This window comes from Corvus cornix, chromosome 2 (genome assembly GCF_000738735.6).
Source record: "Corvus cornix cornix isolate S_Up_H32 chromosome 2, ASM73873v5, whole genome shotgun sequence".
NCBI classification, from domain to species: domain Eukaryota; kingdom Metazoa; phylum Chordata; class Aves; order Passeriformes; family Corvidae; genus Corvus; species Corvus cornix.
In genome coordinates, this window is record NC_046333.1 from 47415061 (window position 1) to 47438250 (window position 23190).

At 41.4% G+C, this 23190-nt stretch overlaps 1 protein-coding gene across 4 annotated transcripts in view; it reads left to right on the top strand.

The window, feature by feature from the left end:
• The first annotated feature begins 11403 nt into the window (after positions 1–11403).
• The window catches only part of FAM126A (family with sequence similarity 126 member A), a 47701-nt gene continuing 35914 nt past the window's right edge, over positions 11404–23190 (top strand). For 3 of the 4 annotated variants that reach the window (XM_039549216.1, XM_039549218.1, XM_039549217.1), the window contains exon 1: positions 11404–11491. The gene's annotated coding sequence lies outside the window, so the exon portion shown is untranslated. Of the gene's footprint in view, positions 11492–17133; positions 17229–23190 lie in introns of those variants that run through there. The other variant, XM_010399044.4, reaches the window with a different exon arrangement.

Genomic DNA, 23190 nt, shown 5'->3' on the forward strand with positions numbered 1-23190 from the left:
AAGAAAAAAGGACTATATTCTTCCATTCATGTCTTTTTCCTACTCCATATCTGTGATTTTACCTTTTCTGTCTTCTCCTTTTTGAGATGTATAATCCTCCTAAGGGTAGTATTTTATGAATGGGCCTGTTAGATAGTAGCATGTACCAGTAGTTCTTGTAACTATTCCTCCAGCTAGGTGGGTGATATCCTCCAAAGAAAATGCACTAGTGTTTCCTAGAAGTGTGATTTAACATCATTGTTGGTTAAGTGGAGTAGTTTGAAAAAGACTTTTGTAAAATCCTCTAGAAGCAGCTTCTTATCTTCCTGATAGAGGTATAGTATTTACTGGGGGTTTTTTCAGCTTGTGACTGGTTCCTAAGCTGCCAGGCAGTGACAGCACATTCCCAGCCTGCCAACCCTAATACCGTTGGCAGTAGATGGCTGCTTTTAGCAGCAGTCATGTGCTGCCAAATTACTTTGCCAATGCTCTTCTGATTTCTAGACAAGTTGGAGTCCAGGACAGGCATGTTCAGGAAGTTTGACAAAGGGCACATCAGGATCCCTAACTATTTGCAGACCAAGCAACTGCTCAGCACAGGTCATACATGGTGCTCTTCCTTATTGGCCTGCTGGCTGCAGACATTGCTTCGTCCCAGTTCGTCCTGCATTATCTCACACTGGTGTCAGTACCAAGATCTAATTTTGCCATTTGAAGCCTTCAGTGTCTCTTTAACTACTGCCAAGTTTAAGATCCAGGGCCTTGCTGTCAAAGCCCCCGTGATACTCACTCTATTCTCATTTTCTTTCCTCTTACTTTCCAAAAGAACGCTTCCTTCAGGTTATTCTTCTATCTTCACCTCACTATTACTACAGTGAATTTTCTTCATGTGGAAAAAAAAATCTGTATTTTATGTATTGTGATTTTTCTGAAGAATTTATTAATTTCAGACTACCCCCTCATCTGCAGGCACCTGTTACTATTTCTCGTCTTGCACAAGAAAGAAAGAGGAGCCCCAGGAGGCAAACAAACTTCTTTTGTTAATTAAAGCCCTCTTTTACCGTGAATCTGTGTTTGTGCAGATTTATTTGTAAGTTTATTTAATCAGGAGGATTTGGGTTATTTGGGGATTTATTTGCAAATTTATTTGATCAGGAATAGTTTAGTTTGCTTTGGTTTCATGGCAAAATCTGGCCTGATGTGCACACTTCTTTCCTGGGAAATTCCTCTATAAACTTACTCAGAAGCAAGAGCCAGAATCCACACACACCCGCAACATCCCAGAGACAGACTCAGCCGGCAGACACCACCTGCTGTCACACAGTATTTGCCCCACACCATTATTCTCTGCTCCTGTCCATTGAGAAGGAACAGAATAGAGTGAACAAAAGGATAATAGAATGACTTGGCACATGCCATCCCTCGTGCAGGTGGCGGACTTCCAGAGGCTGAGAGGAGGCGGCCGAGGTGCAGCCATAGTCTGGCAGAGGAATGGGCTTAAAGGAAAATAAGTGTACTTCCCTGAAAAATTTTATTTTGAGAGAACATCTTGAATGGTTAGTGACTTCAGTTTCATTTAAACAAATTGCAGAAACTCATTTCCAACAAAAGAAGTTAGATACGATGCTTCAGAAAACATACTAATTCTCAATTCTCCTTTTCAGTTATTGTGAAGATCTATTTGCATTTGCAAATATGAAGTGAAAATGTAGCAAGAATATACACTATTTTTCATGCCAACATCTGGTATTTTCATTGTGGAGAAGACTAAAAACCTCACATGTAAAGCATTGCATATATTTTCTTTTTAATTTATACTGTTTTGCGTAACTGATTTCTAATATCTCCTTTGTTTTAACAAACCTGTGTTTCAGATTAGCATCTCTTTGGAGTGCCACAATAATACATATACTTGTACAGTTAATGCATATTTGAATCTTTCAAGAGATATTTAACAAGTTTCTTTTCATATAATAATTTAAAATTCTCCAGGTGAACCATTTTTATTTACACATATTAGATGAGGTTTGAATTGTTTCTTTTAATCTTTTTTTCTCATGTGTCTCTTGAGGAAGTTGCAGTTTAAAATATCTGGAACACTAACACTGTCGTGTTGCTCTTCACACGTTTCTATACTGTAGTAGTTCTTAGTGCGTGAAATTACACCAACCCTGCCGATGTTAGAAGCCATTACAGGCCAGCAAAATCCTTGTTCAACCCTATCCCCTCCAGTAGATGTCATCGTGGCAATGGAGAATACTGCTGGGGATATTGGGAATGAGATCTCCTTTGCCAAGGCAGGAAGAAAGCTTTGCAGTAATAGACTTTGTTTCTGTCAAAACAAGGTAATTGTCTCAACGTTTTGCATTTATGGAGAGCTTTTCCTTTCTATAACGCTTTGAAAAACATGTTGGCTAGTAAAACACAGCCTCCAGTCAGGCCACACAGGACCGTGGTCCATGGCAGTGGTGTCTACATGTTCTGAAGATGGTCATAAGTATAGATATATAAGGGCAGAATGCACATGCCGTACTCAGTTTATCGATTCTTTGATTTTTGGGTTTTTTTCCTCAACTATACAGTTTCTTGTGTATGACACCCCTTGCTCAAAGCCATCACATCCTTTCTGTTCTACTACCCCCCTCCCTGCCCAAATCCTCTTTAGAAATAATTTCTCCAAAGGAAAACCCAAATCCTCCTATTTCGTTTTTACCATGAGTGAATCTCTCCACACCTCAGCACATGTCAGCACCTGAGCTGCTGGGTGTCCAGTCAGTTTTAAGGTTCATAGCTGCCTGAGCGGGTCCTTCAGCAGTGAGTAAATCCACAACCCTGTATCATTATTAGGTATTTTAATCTCTCCAACAGAGAACAAATCCCCAGAAAAGCCAAGAGTCAGTCACTGGCAGTTTTACATGCATAAGGGCTGCAAGGCTCCAACATCCACATCTATACAATCTGAAAAAAAAATATTGAATTATTGAAAATACGTTTAGCAATTGTTCAATAGCTGACCTGAGTTTCTCAGAAAGGTCATGAAGTTCTGGATTAGAAAAAAATATCAGATATCTTTCCCCACCTTGGAAGTCCCAGCAGTTTTGATTGAACTTGCGATATGTATTTAGTGAGTGTTGTCCCTTTTTAATTTTAGCCAGTGCTGCGTCTGTGTTCTTCATGACAGACTGACAATATGTAAGATGTCGTCAGATAAAATAGAGCACAAGCTGAGCCGAGTGAAGCAAGCTGCTTGAGCTGAAATGTGACTTTCTAAAAATCAACAGGGTGCAGCTATATCAAATAATAAGTACATAATTTGAATGTTCTCTTTTGTCTAGATAATAGCCCTATGAAAAATAAGTTGTTTTTTTTTAATGGCAGGCTTTGGGGAAGCAGATAGCAAGAAAGCAGAACACTAATGGCCTGATTAACTTAAGAGTCTGCTTCTCCTTGTTAGTCCAGTCTTTGAGACTGAAGCAAGTCTCTGTGACCAACATAAATTCTAGGGGAAATGGCCAGATAATTAGAACAAATTTGTAACGTCTCAACACTAAGAGGAAAGCAATTCTTATTGGCAAGATTTTTGTCATTGTTCCCATTCTTAAAAGAATGTTGGCTGGAATTGTGTCCTTGACCAAGTGGAAAGGTTCTCTGCTGGCAGGAAAACAGCACATTTAATAAAAACAAAGCAACTGACGCTTTTGACAGAACAAGAACAGACATCTGTCTGGCTGTTCTGAGTAAGCAAAAATAGCAGAAAAGGCCCATAAAATTTTATTAAAATAAATGGGGTAATGAAAGGGTTGCAAAGAATGCACTTGTTTGTAAGTTACCACCTTATCTGGGTACTGTCAAAGAACATGGGAAAAAAAGTATATCTTTTATCCTCAGGAAATGTAGGGTGTTATATTATCAAAGCTATCTATGAAAGCAAACTGTAAAAAACCCTACAGTAACATTTTAAGAACTGTGAAGATATAGCTATTAACTAAAAGCAGGAGACAAACTTAGCTATAATCTCTCGGAAAAGCTAACAAAGGTAACTACCTAGCTCACGTTCACTTTGGATTCTGCTTCAAATAAGTGAGATTTTTGTTACATATACTGTCCTATTAAAGAATACTTATTTTCCCATTAACAGTGTTCCCTGTTAAAAGCATTTCATAGCACTATAATTTAATTTCACTTAAGTCTTAAAATGTTCAGTCTCTAACTGATTGCTTTGAGAGGACAGAATAAGCATCACAGTAAAAGCCCAGAAGCTCAGAAGCATAATCATGAAAATACATCACTCAGTTCTCTGTATCTGTCTTAAAGCAGGGTCAAATATGCCTAAGCTTTTCTTAAAAACTGTGGTAATTGCACATTTTTCTTCAGTGATCTGCAGTTGCAGTGCTATCAGTACAGTTAGAGCATGCCTGTAAGAAATATGGGAACAAACTTTTTACTAAGGCCTGTAGCAATAGGGCAAAGCATAATGGTTTACAGTAAAAGAGTGTGATTGAGACTAGATATAAGGATGAAATTTCTTATAATGGGGGTGGTTAAGCACTGGAACTGATTGCCCAGAGAGGTGGTGGACACCCTATCCCTGGAAACATTCAAGGTCAGGTTGGAGGGGATTCTGAGCAACCTGATCTAGTTGAAGATGTCCCTGGTCATTGCAGGGATGTTGGACAAGATGACCTTTAAAGGTCCCTTCCAACCCAAACTGTTCTATGATTCTGTGATTTCCTAATGCCAACCTTCTGTCTCTCTTGCAGCTTAGCTTGTAATTTGTCATCCTATCTGCTTTACAATAAACATTAATCTCTCTCAGGATTATGAAACTTAGCAATGTAATTGAAGCCTTAACTTTTGCTGGGGTAATTGCTTGAAATGTGAGTCTCTAAGCCAGTTCTGGTTCTTGTGCACTGGAAGAGCTCCAGCTGAGAGTAGGATGCGGCCATGGCAGTGGAGTCGGGTCAGACCAAAAAGATGTTTCTATACAGACACACTGATGCTGATTTTCCGGGCTGCTTCCACAGTTCTGTGTGGAGCCAACCACAGTACATGTGATGAGGACTTCCCAACACTGGCTGGGTGTCAGGGTGTCCAGGCTGCTTCTCTGGGTTAGCAGAGGACACATGAACTTTGTAGGCTTGGCTCTAGCACCCTGACTTTGGGGCCAATAGGGTTACATCAGAAGGGAGAGCTTCCTATATAAAAAGTTGTGCATGTGTTTCTAGCCCTTGGGATTCAAAGGCAAAGCTGCCAAGCGTGACCCAAGAGTAAGCAGTAGTGAAATGTCAGCTGGTAGCGCTGAACACAAGCACAGCCCCTTCACGAGCTCCCCACACGCCGAGGGAGGAAGTGGTGAGCGCAGCCGGGCAGCCTCGCACAGCCCCGCACCGCCCCGCACCGCCCCGCTCCGGCCCCGGGCGCTGCCCCAGGCGGACACGGCTTCTCCCGGGCACCTCCGGGCCCCTCGGGGGGCACGGTGGGACACGGCTTGGCTTGCTCACTGGGGAACAGCCCATCACTGTGAGATTCTCACGAAAAGGATATGCAGCTGGCCAGGGTGTCTGACGGCCCTTGTAAACCGAGCTGTTAATTTTCTGTAGTCCAGCAGCAAGACAATAAATACACACACTCAGAATACTGTCAACGTGCCCAGGCACAGAGGGGGCGGGAGAGGAATTTTCTGTAGGAGTAATAATTAGCAAGCACGTGAAGAACCATGAAAACGTAAAAATCCTTGGATTGCTTTGCAACATTTTTCCTCATCTCTCTCACTCTCACAGCATCCTCACCAGCCCTCCCCGCTCCTCCTTGTGTATACAGCAAGTAGCAGCCCCCAGTCAGGCACTACAAACAGTTGTGGTTATAAGGAGAAGAAACCCAGCTCAGCCATGATAATTAAGATAGCTGTGATACTTTAATTGAGCTGCTAATACCAAAGCAGAGGTGTTGCATAGAAGGCCAGTGGGTAGCAGCTTTTCTTTCAGTACTTTTCTGAGCAGGAAGAACTGTAGTGCTGCGTGGGGAGTGTGTCACAGGACTCGCAGGAGATGCTTTGCTGTAGTGGATCCTTATCTCCTCCTTCTAGCTTCCCCGTCCCAAATAAAGCCTCTCCCACTGTCAGTTCTGTCATGATGCTGTATGTTTGACTGTACTTCTCATAACAGCAATCTCCACGTTGTTCCTCTGTTCCCCTCCCTGACCTTGAGGGCTCATTTCTAACATTTTGGACTACACCAGCTTTGATGCAATGCTTGTGTCTTTCCACTCAAACAATTAATCTTGTCAACTGCTGTGCTTACAAACCTACCTACATGCTTTTAACCTCTGCTTTGTAAGTGTGAGGAAGAAAAAGTAATGGATATCCTAGCTCTTGTGTAGTGAGGATAGATTATATATTATTTATGTTTATGATGATTTGGTTGCTATGTTTTTTAAGTATTGCCTTATGTTAGTGGTACAGTAAGAGAAAGCTTTTTCTGTTATCAAATCCTTATAGTAGTTTCCCCTTAAAAGTTAATCAAAATCAGAATCTATTATCTTGTATTTTCAGGTATTGTAAGCATCATCCCTTAGTGCAAAATATTGATACGGAACATACTGTTCAGATAACTGACCTTCAACAGCAAGTCAGACAAAGTTTTAAATTTGAGTTATGTGAATTTAAATTTTTGGAAAGCCTTTGCATAGTAAAATAAAGTAACTATTTTGTTTTTAATTCTACTGTAGTGGTTTTATAATAAATATTTCTTTGCAGTCTTAGCAAATCAAGCCATAGTAGCGGTATGCCTGTGTGTAAGCACTGTCATGAAAAGCTAAGTAAGAACTCCGGGTCGCCAGGAGAACTCCCGGCTGGTAAGAGCTGTAAGATAAAAGCTATCTTTATTTAGACTATATGAAACTTTGTTGCAGTGTGAGTGGCTGCAGCCACAATGACCCCAGAGGAAACAACAAAATCCAGACTCTGGTGGTCAGGCACTGATGGCTAAAGACAACCTCCATGGTGAGGGCGATTCCCCACAAGCCTTTGTCTCTCTCACTTGCCTGTTGTAAGTTGATTCGTTTCTGTTGTCCCCTCCCAGTTTTATGTATAAGTTCATAAATATTTATCCCCTTAGCTGATAATGTATTAGTTCTGGAAAGTTCTGTGTTACTCGATGCCCAACTGGTTGTTCTCTGTTATCCGTCTACAAGTGTTCCCCATTGGTTAATTCCCTGTAGACGCCTCTCCCTTGCCCTTCCCTATTGGCTATCTCCCCTTTCTCCACCCCGATTTCTCCGAGTATAAAATCCCTGGACACTGCATTCAGACCTGCTTTTCATCCCTGATCTTTCACCTTAGGTAAACGTGCTTGTGGAACCCATACGGAGAGTCCCTCCTTCTTCTTTGCCTCCGCCCGCACGCCCGTACATCTTAGCTTGGGACTAGCTCCCTTGGGTGAGGAGCTCGCTCTTTGTACCTACAGAGTCGCTATCGGTGAGGGCACAGCCAGACCTCCCGGCTTTCCCCTGGCTCAGGGTGCCCTCAAAACTTACCATAAATGATGAAGTAAAGGGTACTTCTATATAGTTCTATGCTAATATACATTTTTTTATTTTTAATTTGAAGTTCTAGTAAAAGGACTTTATTTAAATTGGCCAACAAAATGCTTATAGAATCCTTCCTTCTTGAACAGTTTCCTTTAAAATGTTTTGTGATAGTAAGAGACCATGAGATATTCAGTGTTTCAAAGTCAAACAGATATTAGTGATTTTTCGCTTTCTGGAGCAATTTTCTGTCAAAACATGGATTTGATAATACGTAACATTTTGTAGGAAGATACTGATTTCTTTAATGTTTTCAAGAGAAAGCTATTGAAATACTTTATTTATGGTTGAAACAAGAATATAAGGAAGAAAACCGTAAGTCAAAACTGAACATCTGTCACTGTCAAAACGTCATAGTCAGTTGTTTCAGAGGTCCTAAAATAAAAATTGCAGAATTTGTCGGTTTTTTTACAGAAAGTGCTGTCATCTTATTTCTATTACAAAAGAAATTTCAGAATATCTGTCTTTTCTTCCTAGGTCAGCATGATTTTCTTACTTCTTTTCTTCCTGACTTTTTACATGCTTTGGTTACTGAAACTGTTCTCATGGAGAATGTTGGACCAGGGCCTTTTGCATTTGATACAAAGCTCTTGGACCTCTGCTGATTTGAAGAACGACTCGATGCTTCCTTGTAGACCCAATTAGGGGAGTTAATCAAAGGCTCTCTAGGAGAGCAATGTGAGTTCTGGGCATCTTTGAAAATCTTAGCTGAATTTCTAATCAAGAGTACAGACTGCTCTTAATTCTGCAGCGAGTGTTGCTCCATCCTAATCAAAACAGAAGGGCTGCTCCACAATGGTGCTCCCATCCATGGAGCAGCACGTGCTGTTACTGTGGTCACAGCCAGCCTGGCCTAGGCTACAGATTTGGTCTGAGATCAGATGACTAGAAATAACTGCTATTTTTTTCCCATGGTCCAGATGCATTATCTTTTTAAAATGGTCTCTGTGTTGATTTGAGCTTTAAGAACATGGTCATATGACAGAGATTAAGGTTGTTAAGTATTTATTTATCAAGGATTTCTATTTTTAAAGAAGCTTACAACTCCATTATATATCTAAATATAAGAACTTGTAATGAATAGGCAGAGATTGAAAATTATGAAGCAGGCAGAAGCTCTAGGTTCCAAATTATATTTCTGAGAAATTAGAATGTTTTATGAAATCTGAAGAGATCTTCCTGGAAATACTGTTTGTGAAACAGCACTGAGCAGTTCTGACTGCTCTGAAAGTGGAACAAAAGTTCTGATTCTTTGTGGTCCTCCTCTGAGAGGGCAATTTGAAATGGATTACTAATGGCAAAAAAACTCTGCCCTAAACATAAGACTAAACTGCAGTAAGTGATGTGTACGTATCTGCACAAAAATCTAAACACATTAAAAAGAAAATTTATTGAATACTTTTTTTGTGCATCTAGAATATTGAGGCTAATGTGCTAAGAATGCCTGAAACACTAAAATAATTTAGGAGTTAAAAAAATAAAATCTGTGGAAGTAATACAAGCTGAACTATTTTCTTTTGATAATGTGACCTGACATTGAAGAACAGTTAGCTGCTGCATGAGAATAATTTGCCTGCCTTTTGTTTGCAGATGATTCATTACTTCTGGTAATCATTACAGTTACAACACATTAATAACAGTAAAATTAATAACTAATGATAGTGTGATCTCAGTACCTCTGTTTGCAATTATCAGGGTTACTCAGTATGTCACAAGCCACATCAGCACTCAGTCCCCCTCCTGACACTGGGTCTGAGCATGCAGGCTAATAAACTGCTCCTGCACTGCTGTGTCTTTGCTTCCGTTGCTTGTTCTTTGGTCCACGCTGCTCTCAGAACTGCAGAACTGAGCAGTAAACCAGCTGAGGGGACAGAATCATGTTTAGAAATGTGGATTTTTTTTACTTGGTTCTCTTCAGACTTAATTGACTTGGCCTTTTTTTGGTAACTGTTGGGTCAGAAAAACCAGGAGGGTCTCTGGAATAGCTACAGGCAGCAGGTGGGCAAGACATTGTGATGGAAGCTGTGTATGCCTGCAATGTTGTTGGCAGAAATCGTGGTAGGAATGCAGAGAAAGTCAGTCAGGCAAAGGTCTTTAAAAAAACAAAATCCCCAAACTGTTAAGTGTTCTGGCTGTGATAAGATGTATATTCTTTCGAAGGTAGAAGTTTATTATCTCCCTTTAAAAGTTCCATTTGGTTGTTCCTAAGATTATGTCATTCAATTGTCTCTCTTCATCTTAGTGAAATAATATAGCTTTTTTAAACCTTTGTTGGAACTAGTGTCTATCTTTTCAGGAAAACAGACCTATTTTATCCAGTGTCATAGAAACTGATGACAGATTGAATTTAGACCATAGCACAGTGGGAGTATTCTAAAGACAAATGGCTTAGTAAGACATTTATATTCTAAAAGCAATTTTTATGTATTACGGTTTATGTTATAAAAGGTCCTTGAAAGCAACACATTTTATTGTCAACAAATTAATATGCTACATACCTATGGAAATGAACGGTACAATAGCACAAGTCTAGAAACAGCTCAGACAGAATGATATTGATGTCCATGTGCAGGATGGCCAAGAAAAACTTGAGGAAGTGCATTGAACCTGGTATTTTCTCAGGTTCAAGGCTCCAAGGAAGTTAATAAACTTGGGTGTGAACACATTACCTACCTGTACAGAGTAACTGAAGAAATGAACATGGGCAAGGCATAGAAGACCATGGCTTTTAAATGAGTAATCATACGGGACAGCACTTTGTGACAGTGTTGGTGGTGTTAATTCAGGCTCTGTCATTACATGGTATTTGACACAGGCCAAATCACAGCCTCTTTGCCTTGATTTCACTGCAGAGCAATTAGATTACTGATTAATTTAATCTTTATTAATCCAGAAGATTACCAGAAGTGCGTGCTTCTGAGGAATAAAACATCCTGAAAGCATACTTACAAAGACATTCCGGTGGCAACAAAAAGATGTAAAAATCAAAAGTAGCTATTTGTGGGGCATGCAGTTTTATTTCAAGATTGTTCTTCAGAGCAGTCCAAGGATGAACTCAGTAGAAAAAAATACGGGGGGATGAAAAATAATACTTGTAATTGAAAAGGCCTTGGAGTGCTGTGGAATGAGACTTGCCCACAATTGCTTCACTTGGGGAAGGCTGATAAGAATTCAGTATCTAAATAATGATTAAAACACGCCTGATGGAAATTAAGAGGCATTCAATTCTGTGGCATTCCCATCAGGGCGCCTGGAAACATCTCCTGTGGAGCTGTCAGCCGTACCTTTGTTGGGCTGGGACAGTCAGACGTCACTCCGCCTCCCCCTGCTCCTGCCTCCAGCTCTGTTTTTATTTAAAAGTGTCAGGCCGGGGGGAATGCGTGATTTGGGACGGCGGCAGAACCCATGCAGCTCTGGAGCCACTCTCTCGAACCCATCCCAAGCGCTGCCGCCCGTGTTTTGTTCCAGTACCCGCTGCCACCCGCGCTCGCAGGGCAGTTTCGGGAGCGGGCGCTGGCCCGGGGGGCGCATCTCGCCGCGGGGCACGACCCTGCTTAGCGCTCCGGACCCCGCCAGAGCTTCGGCCAGGACCACGCTCCCGACCCACCCGCGACGGGGAGCCGATGCCTTCTCCTCCGGCTTCCGTGCCCGCCCCCGGGGCGCCCTCACAGCGCGCCCACCGCTGCCACCCGGCCCCGCCGCCGCCGCCCGCCCTCGGAGCGGGCGGGCCCCGCCCATTGGGGAGCGGGGCGCGCGCACGGTCCGCTCTGCCGCGCTATTGGCTGGCGTCACCGCGCTGCGCGCTGCGGTTGGCTGCGGCCGCCGCCAGGCAGCGGTGGGGCCGGGCGGTGCCCGCCCGCCGCCGCCGCCGCTCCCGGCGGGAGGGTGAGTTTGAGTCGCGGCCGCGGCGGAGCCGCCGGGCGGCAGGGTGAGTTCGATTCCCGACCGCTCCCGCGGGGACAACTTTTTTTCCCGCGCGGGGCTGACGCATCCCGACGGGGCGGCCGTGGCCGTCGGGGAACTCGCGGCCGACTGAGCGGAGCCCCTCTGGCTCCGGGTCCCGCGCCCCACCCTGGGGCAGCCGGCGGCGCGCGGCTGGAGCGGCCGTGACTCGCCGGGGCGGCGGTGGGTGAAGGGCGCGGGGAGGGAGGCCGGGAGGGGGCGGCGGAGTTGCCGGGGGCAGGGCGGGTCCTTGTCCCTGGTGCGGGGCTGTGGGGCGCCGCTCCGGTACCGGCTGCGATCTTCCCCCCTTCCCGAGGGTCCTCCCGGGGCCCCGCCGGCATCCCGGCCGTGCCTGGCCGCCCGCTCGCCGCGCGCCGCCCGCGCACGGTCCGGCTCCGGCAGGGCAGAGCGGGCAAGCGGCGGCATCGCCGGGGCGTCTGGGGCCGGCAAGGCAGCGGCGCCTTCTGCCGCCGGGAGAAGGCGGCCGGGGCTGCGGGAGAGACAAAGGAGCTGCTCCCGCGGTGTCCCCGGAGCAGGGCAGGCAGCGCGGTGCCTAGCAGCGGGCTTCCCGGCTCCACTGCAGACCTTCGTGGGAGGTTTGGGGCAGGGTTCGGCGGCGTGCTGTGAAACGCCTTCATCCTAACCCGTCCTGTGGGCATGTTTGGTGCTCTCCTCGGCGCGGTGAGTTGGGTGCCCGCCGCGGGGATGCGGGAGGTGGCAGCAACAGTTAGAAACCGCGGAGTTGGCGGCTCCCGAGCCAGCCGGAGGCTGCAGGGCTTGTGCCTCCGTGGGCTTCGTGATTTCACGTGGCGCACATTAAATTGAAGTGACCTTCTATGTGCTTTCTGTTTCAAAGGTGACGATGAAAGCAGAGATAGTGCCCCTGGACTTGTCTTGTCCCATGTAATCCCGACAGTCGTCATGTTTGTTTCCCGTACAATTGAATTCCAGCTCTATGCCGAAAAAGCTCCTGAGCCTTAGGTTCACAGGGGAAAGGTTTGTGTACTTGAGGATTATGAAGGCTTGCTAGTGTCGACCTTTCAGAAGTTTTAGCGTACACTGCCAGTGCGTGAGGAGATGACTGTAGAAGAACAGAGTATGAAAGTTTCTGTTACACGATTGGGGTTAGGGTTGTTAGCTGCAAATTCAGATTTAGTGACTTTTTTTTAAGGCAACTTGAGTAAATTGCACTGCAAAGAGGCAAAAATCAGTATTATGAAGCAAAGTGTAGAGTGATGGCTGCATTTCTTGGCATTTAAAAGGCTTTTCTGCAGTTTTTCCCTCCAATAATGGACTTGGACTCTACAGTGTTTTTTCAGAAGTTTGTGCTTTCCACAATGTCTTTGAAAGGTTTGAGTTAGAAGGGACCTTAAAGATCATACAGTTTCACCCCTCCAAGGGTGACTTACTTTTATTCCCTCCACGTTTCAACAAGTTCTTTTGTTACAAGAAGTAAGTAGTGTTGTATGATGTGGTCAAATTCATTTGCAATCTATTGGAGTTTCATCAGTGAAATAGTTTTGGTAAAAGTAATACACTTTGAAGTTGAATTTTAGATCCTTCTGGCAGTGTTTTTGGATGTATTTTTTCCTCCATAGTAGGAAAAAAAAGTAAAAATGCAAATTTTGAAATACAGAACCCATCTGCTTCTCTTCTGTGTAATCTCTTTGTGAGGCAAGGCACTTCTAGTTGGCCTTTTATCAGAGGGATGATAATTTTGAGGAAGTTCAGTACTACTTGGGATAATTTATTAACTGTAACAATTCACTTCCTTGCAGCGGTGAGCTGTTTTAAAGGGACATATTAAATTTAATCAGAAAGCTTCTTCCAAGGAGAAAGGCTGTCAGGGACAGAATCATGCTGAAATTCTGCTGTAGTCTCCTGAATGGGCGGGTTTGCTTTCACTTGAGAGAGTCCATGGGAGACAAGTTCTCAGGCATAGCTGGGTAGTTAAGTCACTTGGATTCTAATTTGGTGAGGACTTGTATCACAAACATGTGTGTGAGATATTGCAAGGCTGGGCACTACAAGTGGTATGTGTCATCTGTGTTTTACTTAGCACAGTGGGGCTGACTCTAAGCTGGGAGAAGAGCCTGTTGGCTGATGCATGTGGCTGGGTCAAACCTAGTAGTAAGTCACTGAGTTCAAGTCTGTTTCATAGTACACATTCCTCTAAAACCGCAGTATCTTGAGCCATCTGCATGTTCATGTCAGGAAATTACTTGTCGTCAAAGTGAACCTTAAGTTAAATGTTAGGTTGTCTTCGTAATGTGTTACTGACTTCAATGCATGCAATGTGAAAATGACCTTTTCATTCTTGAGGTTTAAATTTTTAGTTATCAAATGTTGGCTAATGTCTGGTTATTTTAATTAGAAAATAAATATATATTTCATGGCCTGATATAACACTGTGTTTTTTGAGGTTGTATGGAAAATGCACAGTTTGCAAAATCTGCATGGTTTCTTAGAGAAAAGTCACAGTTCCCAGACTTTCCTTTGGGACTAAGAGCTTGTGGAGTATTTGAGGCTTTCAGATGAGGCATAAATGTTTATGTTGATGAGAATATTAAAATGCAGTAGCTCTTGGGCTCCTAACAAAGATCACCTGTGCACTCAGCAAACATACAAAGCCTCTATTGGGAAGAGCTTAGACTTAAATCCTTTAGGTGAATTGCCAGGCCAGGTTTCATTCCCAGCCCTTCCCTTTGACAAATGTGCTCTCTGCATAACCTGGCATGCTTGCTCTCTCGCAAATGGAAGATTGGGTACAAAGTTTATGCTTAGGTCTCCCATGGGACTGTGCAGGTAGTTTTGTTGGCAGAAGTGGAGGTTACACCTGTGAATCACTGCATTGCGTGTGTTACTTCAGTGTTACCAAGCAGTCAGTCTTCCAGGAGCAACGTGCATGAAATTTAAGCAGGAGATCTGATCTTGCTGTATAGGAAATGAAAACCCTGACACTGTGACCTTCCTTGTGTGCATACTCTTGTTCTCCTTGAAGTTAAGAGAACTAGAGTCCAAACTGCATATGCTTCAAAGTGCAAAACTGAAGACTGCCCATCTGTAATTATCTTCTCAGGTTAGATAGTTTGACTGGAGTGACTCTGTCTAATCTCTGAGACTTCCATGGGATTATGAAAATACAGCATGCTTAAAACCTGCAGTTCATGGGCAGCGTCTTTCAGTGTGTTGGTACCTACTTGGTAGGATGTACTTGAGTTTGTTGGTTTACTGGAATTTTGTAGTTTCCCTGCTTAGGAGAATTACAGCTTTTGTTTTGTTAGTGCTGTTCTGTTTAATTGTGCAAGTGTGTGTGTATATATATATATATATACACATAAAAGACCACTTAAATTAGAATTGTAGGCATGAGATCTTTTCTTTCAATCTGTGTTTTCTTTCTGTTCCAGGAAAAGTAGCCCTTTTGGCATTGGCTGTCCTCAGTTGCTAGAATTGAAGTGGTGACGTATGAAATGCACATTTGGAAGGGGAGAATATGTTGGAATTAAAGCATTTTTTTATTAGCATCACTTATTTAGAAACTTAAATTGGATTAGTTTATTTGAAATGCTTTGTGAGATAATCTTGGAAGGCAGCAACAAGGTGTCAGGATAAGGACAGAACTCTGTGTCAGTGTTGTTGAAAACAAGGAGTACTAAAGTATGAAAATGTTTTTAGTGTGTAGCAACTGCATATTGCTGCTAAGCTGTGTTTAAAGCTGCTGCTCAAGCTCTGCATGCCATTAAAATGTTTATTCCTGCAATGACCAGACTCTTTCCTCTACTCTACAACTTGTAAGTGTATGCACACACTTTTTAGATGAAGTACTTCTGCATGAACTTGAGATTTTCTCTATAAATAACTGACACTTGAATTATTTAGTTATTTGAAAACATTTGAAATTTAAAAAGTTTTCCACAAGGCTGACAGGTGAAATGCTTCTGCATTTGTTCTTTCTGTAGATCAGATTTCGATCAGAATTTGTGTTGAAACTTCACTTGCTTGAAAACTCAAATACTCTTGAATTAAATATTAAAAAAAAACTCCAAACACCAAACCTACATCTGAAAGATCTAACAACTGTAATAGTTTTCAGTTTATAGCATTTCTAAATTAATGCTGGATATGAGGTATTTTCTTGTACTTCTGGTGAAACTGTTTTGAAGCCTTTGCCCTAATCAGGACCATGTTCAAGAGGAGCAGAATAAAAATAGCATCTTGGCCGAGTCTGTGAGGGCAACTGTTATTTATGGCAATTTCTTTAGTAACATCCCCACATGAACTTACATGCTTTGCTAACAACTGGAAAGATAGTGAATGAAAGCAGTATGACTTACGGCCAAGTGAGTCCTGAAATTGTCTGAATGTGACCCTGTTTTGTCCTGTAGTGCCAGAAAGGAGAGGATGTTGGTGTAGTTGTTTGTGTGATGAATTAAGGGTTCTGTTTGGAAGGCTTCAGTGTAACTTACAAATGGTATACAAATGTAAAACAGATGGGTTCAATAAACAGTTGTTATTAGGAGCATTATTTATTAGAACTGGAATCAATAAAGGACATGGAATTTGGACACATATTTAATTATCATCACTCTTGTATACGGAGAATGCCATGCAAAGTGAGGGCATGCATGAAACACTTCTTAATTTATAAATGACCAGCAATGCTGAAGAATCATCTGATTGTTGAGACGAAGTCTTGGAAATGGGTTATCTCTTCAAAACAGATGTATGTTTTTGTTTTTCCATCTCTAACCTCTGATTATATGAAGTGCTGTGTAGCAACCAAAGCATAGTGAAGAAATTTAGGTAAAAGTAGTGCTAGTAAAACGTGCTTATTGCTGATGCAAAAGTTGCTAAGTACCTGTTTTCCATCCTGATTGGCACAAGAGCTCTCATTCTAAGCTTTGTGCCAAAAAAAAAAGTATATTTGGGTCACTTTTGACAGCTATTAAAGACAGCTTTCTTAGGCTATCTTATCTTTTACCTTTACATTTTCTTACTTCCCTCTATTTGGAAGCTAAGCTTTATTTAAAAATAGCATAGCATGCTCTGAAACTGCACTGGGTACTAATTAACACACTTCAGTGCTTAAAGCCATGCTGTCTCCTAAGGTTTCCTGCTGTTTGCACTGGATAAATATTTATGCTTCAGCAAGGCATTAATTTCAACCTGACGAACAGTGCATACAGCTTTAATATTTTGCTAATACTAAACATCGTGATTCACTATTTTTGCTATATTTTATTGCAGTTCATTTTTTTAGGAAGGGGGGCAGAATCCCGTTACACTTTAAATATGTGGTAGAGAATTATATCTAATACTCAAAAATTAAGCTGTCTAGTAGTCTGAGTATTGTACAGGAGCTAGTGCTGGGTAATATAAGGTCTCCATGAGCATCTGGTTAATGGACAAGGCTGTACTATGTCACTGTGATTTGTTTTCAAGCAGTTGAATCCTGTTCTCATAAGTAACAGCAATTATTTTCTATTTTTAATTCTTTTCACTCCTTTAATACTATTTGCTATATTAAAGGAGATGACTGGAATATGTGTAAAAGCGTTAAGTTGACCTAGTAAATTTAAAAAAATTGCATTTGACAGGTTTTTAACGCCAGCCACCTTCTCTGTCAGGATACTGTGAATATTTTCACTCTGCTGTGTAAGACACATCAGGTATGCTACAGTAACATCTCTACCTGAGGAAGTGGACTAAAGGATTTTCAGGTATAAAAATAATTTTTTTTTTCCCCTGGTTAATACTCCTTTGCAGTATTTGCTGGCTGAAGGAAATTGTGTTTCTTCCAGATTTGAAGTAGGTAGACAGCAGCATCATGTATTCTGTGATGAAGGGGAGAAAAGTGTAATCAAAGTGTGGGAAGGAGCAGTGTTTGGGAGTTCCTTAGCTCTTGGTACTTGTGCTAAAGCAACAATTTTATGTTCCTTACAGTCAATTTAGACTCGATTTGCCAGTGAAATGCTGAGTATTATCCTACGGTTTGTGGTTAGTAGCACATCTGGTTAAACCAATTACTATATACTCAGTTAAAAGAATATATTTCTTATTGACTTTGTTTAGGATGTGCTGAAAGACCTGCCTGCTTCATGTCACATGCTGCAGACGTGCTACTGTTTTTACTCAGTTATAGCTTTTAGGCTCAATAAGCTGCAGTCTTTCCGCTCACATCTCTCATGTTCCTAATTATATTGACTCTGTATGTCAGGTCTAGAAAGACTAATAGGCTCCTGCATTTTTTCCCCTGCTTTGAACTAAATTCCCAATGCAGCAGCCAAAGGAGCAGGTGAGGGACTTTTGACAGTAATTCTGCACATCTGCTTACACATGCATCTGTAGCTTTGTGAGTGCTGGTATAATATTTACCAATTTCTGCCTGTCTTAAGAGAATGTGATTTATATTTGATTGTAAAGCTGAGGAAAAAAATCTGAGTTTCTTTACCCCCCTTCCTGTTTTCTCAGCAGCATAATGTGTCAGTACTGTAAATGAGGGGTATTTTTGCAACAGTTGTGTTGTGATGAGACACTTCAGACAATCAAATTTGTTCTGTTACTCAGTGAAACACAACAAAGGAAACATCTGTTCTGCGAAGTCTGCAATGATACAGCTTGAAGTAACAGGATTCTGTTGTCTCAGCTGGAATTGGTTGAAGTTTTGTTGAATTTTCAGTAATGTGTACAAATATAGCAGAACTCTTCCAGCACTTCTGCATCATGCTAGGGATTGGCTGAGTAAATTTGCAGTCTCTGCTACTTCGTTCGCTGCCTTACTGACTTTAGTTTTGTATATGTATTTTCAATATTATTCTCTTTGTTCTTAGGCTAAAATGTAAGAGTCTCTAAAGCATTTGCATTGGTTACCAAGGGTTTTTACTAGAATTGAGTGGTTATATGTGCAGTGATATTTTCTCCCAGACTGTTAGTGGCAAACTGTAGCTGCACAGGGAAAAATGATAATGATTTTCCACCCAAAACAACATAATCAGAGGAGATCTCTAAACTGTGAAGTTGCCTTGCATACATGATGCACACGTTCATTCATTCCTTAAGAAAGTAATGGAAATCTTTGGTTCATTCCTATTTTAGTGGTATTCAGAAGTGGCTTAGAGATTTTGTCCTGTTTTGATAAAGAAGTGGATGCTAGTTCACCTATGCTCACAAAGCTGCAGCAATCCAGTGAAACAGTGGCAGGGACTAATTTAACCATTTACAGCTGCTTCTTGGTGTGGTAGAGTAAAAGTCCTGTATAAATTCAGTAGGAGTAGGATGTGGATACACTTGATGTCATGGGAAGAAGGAAACCTAGATGAACGTCCTGCTTGTACAGTAAATAGAGGATCGGACAAAAGTGGGAATAGGAAGTTAACTGAGTGATGAAACAGGAACCAAGTGATGCCACACTTACCCTTGAAGAAGTTCTTTAAATGCATCTGTTGATGTTAAATGATGGGTGCGTGATCTTTTTGTTCTGTGCAATCAACCCCCACCCCTCAAATGTCATATTCTTTGAAAAGTGGCCATCCACTTAGATTATATTTGGTTTTTTCCTCCAGTGTGATGGGGGTTGCTTTGCTCTTGGTTCATTGCAACACTTCTTTCATAAGCTTATGACAGTTTTTACAAGCAGAACATGTTGTGTCCAAGGGTTGTTAGGCTGTTTTGGTGTCCTTTGGCTCTGGTTCATCTGAGTCCACTGTGCCCCAAATACAAGTGCAATCAATGACCAGTTTCCATGTATTGGCACAACTGTGTGCCATTCAAGTGGCTTCTCAGTTGCCTCTCGTAAGCACAATACACTCAATCAAGTTCCCAAGTTCACAAACTCGAGATTATTGTAGAAACAAATTTTGACCACTTTGTAGTTAGGCTATAGAAATATTTTCCTGGATGTAAATCATTAATTCTGTGCTCTAAGCCAGGACTCTGAATTGATAATTAATTATAGAAACACCGCTCACTTCTAGCACTACAAGATATGTAGGTCTCAAAGAATACTCTTAAAAGTCAGACCTGTCTTGAGCAGAAGACATTGTGTGATTTAATGAGAATGCAGATAAACAGGAAAAGAAGATGAATGTATGCTCTGTTATTTTTGATCTTAAACTGTGTTCTGCTACCCAAGTGATAACAATACAAATTCCTTAGAAACTTTCTGTTGTTGTGGCTTTGGAGTAATGGCAGACTATTTGGTACTATACCCTGGTCTGAACTCTGAGAGTCCTTCCAGAACCTGTATACTTTGAGTTTTATTAGCGTTCTTGGAGTAATTAATATTCTGAGCTTTAAATGCTTTCATGAAATGGGAACTTTTTGTTTTAAAAGCTTTTTCATCTAACATGAATTCAATCTAAATTAATACATCTCTTAACATAAGACAATTATAATCCTTTTCTGCTTTGACACTATTACGCTTTTGGGATTTGACTTTTTTTTTTAAATTACAATGCAGAGCAAGGCACACATAGTAGTAAATTGTCTTGTGACTCAGTTGCATATATTTCGTCTGTGCTACAGCGTTTATATGTGACAATAGAGCATTTAATGTATTGGATGTATCTTCTGAATGAGACAGAAGCGTGGGTCTGCTCTTCTTAAAAATTTTAGTTGAGAAGTCATGTTTTTCTGTAGCTTGTAAAGTATGTAAAAACCCACAAAATTGTTCTTAGTTGCTCTGAAATGTTTTTCAAATGAGTGTGTCCAGTCTTGTGAGTATATGTGGATGGGCTGTTATGGGGGTGGGGGAAAGGGAAGGGATGAGGAAGAATAAGAGAACTGTCATGAAGAGATAAAGCATATTTTTCTTGAAACTGTTTAACACAGCTAAATACATGCATTACATGCATATATTGATGGATAATTTTAATTCTCTAATTTAACAGGGAGCAGTTATCAACCACTAAACCTAAGTCCTAAGGTTATTTGCAGTATTGATGCACCCCTCTTCTGGAAAACACACCTTTGTATGTTTTTTTTTTTTTCTGTGAAAATGAGCTACTAAAACACCTGTCAGTAGACTACCATAAACCTCTTCTTGCTATAAAATCTGGGATGTATTCCTAATAGCAAGGTTCCTACTTTTCTCTCATGGTCTTTGTGGAAATGGTAGAATGGTATATGGAGATAATATTTTGCAGATAGAAAGCTATCAGGAATGATGGAGATAATATTTTTCAGATAGAAAGCCATCAGGAATGCTAATGCTGCTGCATTGGTAGGGTTAGGGTGATGGGATATGTCATAGCACTCATTTAAAATAAAGGTTCTGGAGTCAAAATCAAACCTTTCCATTGCAGTTGTATTTGATCATGTCTGATATTATGCTATGTTGTAGATCTACCCTGGGTAGCCCAGTGCGGTGACACAGCTGATCTGGAGAAGCCAATGGGAGCCCTGGGGAGAGTTCTCTTTTCTTTATGAAGGGCTGGGTGCCCTGGAATGGATTTGGCCTGAAAGCAGGGCCTGCACTTTATCAAATAAGGCTGTCCTGGCATAGGAATGGTATTCCCCAATTTAGCATTCCCACCAAAACCTTCCAAACCACAGCATCTCTGTCAGTCCCCCTTTTCCCTGCCCCCTCCCCTGCGTAAGGATGGAGAGGAGAATTAGGGGCACAAAAAGTAAAGATTACAGGTTGAAATAAGAACAATTTACTGGAAACAGCAGTGGAATAAGAAAGCAAACAGTAACAGCTACACTATCAATAACAAAGTGTACAAAATAGGCAAACACCGCTCACCATGCAGAACTGGCTAACCCAGTGCTTCCCCGAAGTGATGAGGTGGTACAGAATAGCCTCTGGGTCCTGGCCATGCCCCTCTTGGCTACTGCAAAAATTAACCCCATCCTGGCCTGAACCTGACATAAATAACTTCTGAAGCACCTGTGACTTCTGCAGCCCAGTTCTCAGTTTGTGGAGTTCCTCACGTTTTTTGGAGGCAGAAGGAAGATTCAGTTGAAATGGAAGTCCCAAGAGATGCTGCAAAACGTCTTCCTCGTGTGGCTTGTGTAGTATTTTCTACAGTCAGTGTCTGGCTTGCAGGTAGACATCTCTGCTTTCCAAACCAAAAGAGGTGCAGATACCTACAGCAGGGTTGGAAATAGGCAGTGTCTCCTAAAATCTCATTCTCAGCCAGCAGAGTTGGGATGTTTTGGTCAAAAGTCTTGTATTCTTAATGTTGCTGCTAAAGAGTACGTGAAGAGTCTCTCAGACTCCTGCCCCTGCTTTGTCAGCTGAGTCTTTTTCCTTCTGATAGGTCCCTGTTAAACTACTTGCCAGATGAATGCTTCTGGACTTGTATTAGCTGAAACTATGTGCTGTAATGGTAGAAGGCGTTGTAATTGTGTCTTTTACAGTTCATGCTCAGAGATGAAGTACAGCCCCTGCTCAGTTCTCCACATGCTTTTTAGTCATACTCAAGCTATTGTGCAGCATCTGCCTGTGCATGCTTTACACTGAGTGTCTTTCAGCAGCTGAATTACACAACATCTTTCTTTTCATATGTGACTGACTGTTCTGAACAAACTCTAACTTGAGATGGCTTGCAATTTTCATTTAGAAATCATAACTTGGTTTTTAAAATTAGCTTGCAGCAAATCGACTTCACAAATAGTTAAAGTGAATAACTGCCTGTAAAAGGTAATGCTGTGGTAGCATTGAAGGTTGAGAAGGCAAGGAACTACATGTCACAGCACTGCTTATTAAATAATGCTCCATGCTTTTGAAAAGACCATTGGTTGGTTCAAGACTGACATGCAATACTAAAATTAAAGCTGCAACACAATTATTCTCTCTAAAGCTTATTATATTTCACTGTTTTAAATTTGCCTTTGGGTTTTGAGAAAGCTTCCTGACTTCATAGGGATGTAGTGTACTTTGGGCTTAGGGAACGAAGGTACAAAAGAACAGTAAGTTTGTTTGGGGTTCTGTACAGAGTGTTCCTTGCAAGTGGTGAACTTGTGCAGCACTGCTGTCTGTTACAGCAGTGATAAGAGCACTGTGTCGTGTTACTGTGGAATTGCCAATGCACTGATGTTCTCAACACAAGTTATGGAAGTCTTGATACATAGAAAACAGACAAAATTTCTAAAGCTTTCTAGTTCATTCATTTGGTTAAACTTGTGCTTGTACTCATTTTAATGTTACTTAATTTAAATTCTCTTTCTTTATGATGCATATAGTTATTATCTTGATTTTTCTTTGTATGTGTTGAACAGTTAACTATATTAATCCAGAATAAGCAAGGACTTAAATTAAGACAAGATTTTTCAATTATGTGTGTTTTATTCTATCTAAGATTATGCTGTTTATATCTGTTCTTTCTTAAAGAGTCAATAAGATGTAAACAGTAATGTGCATGAAGTAAAAGAGGAAGCAAGTATATTTTAGGTGCTAAGAAAAACTGCTTTGAAAGTAATAGCGCTTACTTTATTTCCCTGTAATGAAACTATTGATATATTACAGGTGATAGAAAAGCTAACATTTGAGGATATACTCCAGATTAAATAGCTTGAAAGAGTAGGGATTCTGCATGCCAGAGAATGGGGTGTAAGCTGACTGGACTAAGTTGTCTTACAGGTGGTCAGTTTTGACTGACTATGGTTATCAATATGCAGATGTACTTAGAGTGTGCTTTGGTGCAGTAGGCAACAGGGAAGAAATAGTAAAATAGGATT